This window comes from Nicotiana attenuata, unplaced genomic scaffold (genome assembly GCF_001879085.1).
Source record: "Nicotiana attenuata strain UT unplaced genomic scaffold, NIATTr2, whole genome shotgun sequence".
Classification (NCBI taxonomy): domain Eukaryota; kingdom Viridiplantae; phylum Streptophyta; class Magnoliopsida; order Solanales; family Solanaceae; genus Nicotiana; species Nicotiana attenuata.
The window spans coordinates 911,536-916,741 of record NW_017670346.1 but is presented as its reverse complement, the minus strand read 5'-3'; the positions used below and the strand labels follow the sequence as shown (position 1 = coordinate 916,741).

Genomic DNA, 5,206 nt, shown 5'->3' with positions numbered 1-5,206 from the left:
TAAGTCCTAGTAGGATAAAACTATATAAGATGTTTTCCAAGAAAATAATACAAAATAATGTGAGATGAGTCAGGATTATACTAACACTACAAAATAAACCTCAATTGCTAACGAATTTTACCAACCAACCGAATTTGTTAGTGTATTAGCAACAAATTACTAACAAAATCGTAACTGATTTATTTTTCAAAATTTAGTAACATATTCCTAATGAATTGCCAACCAAAATTTTACTAACGGAATAATTTAGTTGGTAAATATGGCGGGAAAAATTGGCGGCTAATCTAGCAACCGCCTACTAACGGATTACCAACTGAAGTATTACCAACAAACACTTTTCGTTGGTAATATTACCAACGGAGTACGTATCCGTTGGTAAATATGGTAGAAAAAATGAAGTATAGTTTATTAACAGATTAGTATCTGAAGCAAGACTTGATGAGAAGAAGCGCAAACATATTCCAGAATCTATTTGGGAGAGCTGGAAGCCTCACTGGGAGACTGAGGCTTTTAAAGCCAAGTCCGCGCAGTGCTCAAGGAATCGACTAAGTGAGAAAGGTGGTGAAGGATCTGGTCCCTCACGCCATACAGGAGGCTCCAGAACTCATCGAGAACATGCAAAAATACTGGTATATTCATTTTACTTTAGCCAAGTTATAACATCTCCACGGCTAATCATTATGTATTAATATAGTGAATGTGATTTTCAATTTTAGGCTAAAGAACTAGGAAGACCACCACATCCACATGAGCTTCTGAGACGACACACATCAAAGCGAACAAGGAGTTTGTGGACCAGAAATCTAGGAGCACATATGTAAGTTATTACAGCTTGACTGTCATTTCTTGACAAGTAAAAGTAAAGCATCTATCTTGGCTACTAGTTTTAGAAACGCAAACTAAATATAATAGTAAAGGTTTCATGGTAAGTCATATAAAAAGAAACTAACTTTTGGTACTTTTAATAAAGAAAAAAATATTTCAGATTGCATTTTTCTCCTTTTAGTAGTATCTTTAGCTAATGAAGTAGCCTTCAGTTCCGCGGTGACCTCTAAAAACATGAAGATCTGCTAATGAGTTTATATTTTAGAAACCTTTTCTCATGTCCTTGACATCATCTTTTCCATGAATTTTTTTTCTCGTCGCCAGATGATTCATTGAGCTCTTTTAAATTTTTCTCCTGTAGAATTTTTGCATTTAAATGTGCTCATTTGTCCTTTGGATTTATAGAGTATAGATATTCCTCTAAGAAAGTATTTTTGAATACAACAATTAGATCTACAGTGTATCTACTTTATAAGGTATGTTGCCATTATATTGTTTATAATCTTTTCCCTTTTCCTTTTTAAGTAGTATACTATCTGTGTGATTGAAACTCCTCTGAGATTCATAACTGCAGTCTTTATTAAGAATATTAGGTTCTGCAGCTGTGTCCAATACTGAGTTTTGATTTCTTAAAGGCATATGATCTTCTCTGCATTTCCTTAGTGACTGATTGTTCCCAGTAGCAATAATTTTCTCTTCAGTAACCTTATAACCTATCTTGACTGATTCTTCATACAATTGTATCATAAAATAAGAGTGTAACACAACCTTTGTATGCTCCTTAACTAATTAGTTTATCTATAGAATAACAAAACCTATTGGATTTCTGAACATGAATTAGACTTCCATCTTACTTTACCTTTGATATTTTATAAATCTGCACATTTAAGCTATAGAACATGTCATTGTTGAAAATTGTTACTTCTTTATCTGAAAGTATAACAAGTTGATGACAAACAAGTAATGCAATGTGTAGGGAAAAATACTGTTGTGTACATCAAAACAATTATTTTCAAGGTGTTATTGATATTTAAGTTTTCAATTTTGTTGCCTTTCTGACTATGTCTTGTTGTTTTCTCTTTCAAAAGTTATTATAGAGTTTATATCATTTTTTTTTTGCTTTCAGGATGCCATAATGTCTAAAATTCTGTCTGTGTCTCAACCTGAAGATACGTCCAGTGAGCCTCCTGAAGTTGATTTCTTACAAATTTATTTGGACGAAGTCGGTGTTAAGAAGACACGCATTTATGGTCTTGGTTCTCAAGCTCCTTTCTATGGGCATGTTGGTGCATCCTCCAGTTCGAAATCTCCGCTTCAAGATCTAGACTTTAATGCTCGGGTGAATGAATGTGTCAGATATCGTTTGCAAGAAATTAAAGAAGAGATGAAGCATGAGATGAGATCAGAGATCAGAGAAGAGATTAGACAAGAAATGAGAGAAGAAATGCGCGAAGAAATGAGACACTAAATGCAACAAGAGGTGCGCGAGCAAGTTGATCAACTACTCCAAAACCGTCTGTCGGTCCTCATAGGTGGCTTACCTACACCGCCTACTCGTAGACATGACTCGTCGTCGAATAATGACGCGAGTAATATTTAGATTTATTTTAGCTTCTTTTATGTTAGACATGTTTCGGATTCCGCTTTCAACTTCATGACATATATTATTATTATTTCTAAAGTGCTATTATGTTTTTTGTTCTGTTTAAGTGTTTTTAGATCTTTTAAAACCTTAAATTAATAGTAATACAATTATTAAAAATAAATTTTTTAATATACCCATTTAATTTGTAACATTTGGTAACACATTTACAATTTGTTAGTAAATTATATGACAAATTACTAACGTAATTTTTAAAAATAGATAACCATATTTCCTAATGAATTTGAAATTTGTTGGTAAATTACCAACAATTTACTAAACAGAAATTTTCCAGAAATAAAATTACCAATCGATTACCAATGTATTTTTTAAATTATACTATCGGATTTACCAACCAAGTTGTTATCCGTTATTATAGTTGCTAACGGAATACTAACGGAATTTTTCTTGTTACTATATTTACCAACGGATTACAAACACAATTTAAATAATGAAAAACCAAATTTACTAATCCATTTTCTATCTGTTAGTAAATTACTAACGGACTTCCAACCAAATTTTGGTTAGTAAATTTACCAACGGAAATCTTGGACTTAAGATTCAAAAATTACCAACAAATTCATTTGATGTTTACTAACTGAAATTTAGTTGTTAATTTTACCAACAAATTCAAGCCGGTTGGTAAAATTTACCATCGAGCCTTTTAGCAACGGATCAATATCTGTTGGTAATCTGTTAGTAACTCAAATTGCTAACCAATTTAATCAATTTACCAACAAATTATTTTGTTGGTAATTAGGTTTTTTTTTTGTAGTGTAAAGTACTCAACAAATCGCATAAAATTAATAGTGCTAATTAAGAAGCCATAATGAAATTAAACATAACTTAAAATTACTATGTCATGCTAAAATAAATACTAAGTATTAGTTACATGACTAAATGCCCGTTTGGCCAAGCTTCTAAAATTAACTTATTTTGAGAAGTGCTTTTCTCAAAAATACTTTTAAAAAAAGTGCTTTTAGTGAGAAGTAGTTTGTGTTTGGCTAATTAATTAGAAAAGCACTTTTGAGCAGTAATTAGTGTTTGGCCAAGCTTTTGAAAACGGCTTCTAAGTATAATTTTCTCAAAAGTGCTTCTCAAAAAAGTGCTTTTAGAGAGAAGCTACTTTTTTCTGCTTCTCCAAAACTGCTTCTGCTTCTCCTCAAAAGTACTTTTTTTCCTTCCAAAAGCTTGGCCAAACACCTCAATTTTTGGCCAAAAGTGCTTTCGGCCAAAAAAAACACTTTTGGCCCAAAAAAAAAAAGCTTGGCCAACCAGGCTATAAATAATGATAAAAATAAGTTAGCATTTTCACTATATAAACCAATGCAATACTAAAAGAATAAATATACAATACTATTGTCATTCCTACTTCCTAGTATTGATCGGTTTTTTTTTAAGCATTAGTATTGATTTGATTTTGATTTGGACTTTATTTGAGTTACTAACTTTTGTGGGCTATAAAACATATTTGACCATTCAAAAATTCTAAGTTCTAGCTTGAAATAATACATTAAAAGAGAGAACTATGAAAAACTTTAAAAATATTTATAAATTACATATAATAATTATTTTTATGTGTAATATATTTTTAAAACTTGTATACATGTAATGTCGGGTTAGTTTGATTTTGGGTTGACTTTTCTAGTTAAAACCAAACCAAACCAATTATGATCTGATTTTTTTTCTAACACCAAGCCAAATCAAATCAAACCATAGTCGAATTTTTTTCTTGGTTTGACTTGGATTATCGATTTGGTGTGGTTTTGTCGGTTTTCTTTGTACACCTCTACCTGTTAGAACCTTTTATGGACTTGCACATATATGGTATTAAGAATAATTGTATGTTAGTTGTTATCATTAAAAGGTTGACCCATATTAAAAGTGATCTGCTAAGATTTAAAGTTAAGTGGGTCTATAAGACACCTCCTAACGTATGGGGTCTAACGTGTAGATACCCGAATATAATTTCTAATTTAATGATGGACTAAATTAGAATTACATAAACTCGTGCACCTATTAATAGGGTAATGGTGTTTTCTTTCTAGCATCTCATCATTGGAAAGAAGAAAACGGTCTAAGTATTGGTTTGGAAGACCACAAGACACAAGTTTCATTCGGTCCCATGGATTCAGGTACGCTTCCGCATTCAGTTTTATTCTTGACGATTTGACATGATAAATTTTGGGTAAAAGATGACAGTTTTTATATTTAAAGTATTTTAGTTCTAACAATTGGCATTAGAGCCTATATCACGTTAAATCATTAAGAATTATTTTTGGTTTAACTGCTCTGCAATATGAGTTTTTAAAAGGATTATATGACGTAGTCAAAGTCGAATCAATTTTCTGTATTGAAAATTGAAGGCTACGGTCAAAAGGATTTTAGTTTGTGCTTAGGGTTTACTCGTGTGCTACTATTACGGTAATATCAATTTCATCATGGAGATATACTCTTTGCCACCAGAAAAGATTTATTCTTTATGAAACAATATTGTGGATCCTTTGTATGAATAGAGATCAATGCAAGTTTTGTTCCTATCTAGTAGTAATTGTTTTAATATTTGGACCCCTATCATGAATCATGAACAAGTTATTTCGATTCCATGTCTTATATTCATCATTATCATATTTGGCTTTTAGTTAACTTTCAGAAGTAGAATTAGAACCAGAATAATGATAAATATAAGGGACGAGATTAGAGAGGATTAAGAAAAGTTTAAAGCCGTCGTTGTTCTGA

At 31.4% G+C, this 5,206-nt stretch overlaps 1 long non-coding RNA gene across 1 annotated transcript; it reads left to right on the top strand.

Annotated features, from left to right (window-relative positions):
* Positions 1–480: 480 nt before the first annotated feature.
* On the top strand, positions 481–2,501 carry LOC109238168. Its single transcript, XR_002069707.1, has 3 exons — positions 481–629; positions 717–817; positions 1,952–2,501. It is a non-coding gene; the product is annotated as an uncharacterized LOC109238168 (long non-coding RNA).
* Positions 2,502–5,206: the final 2,705 nt, after the last annotated feature.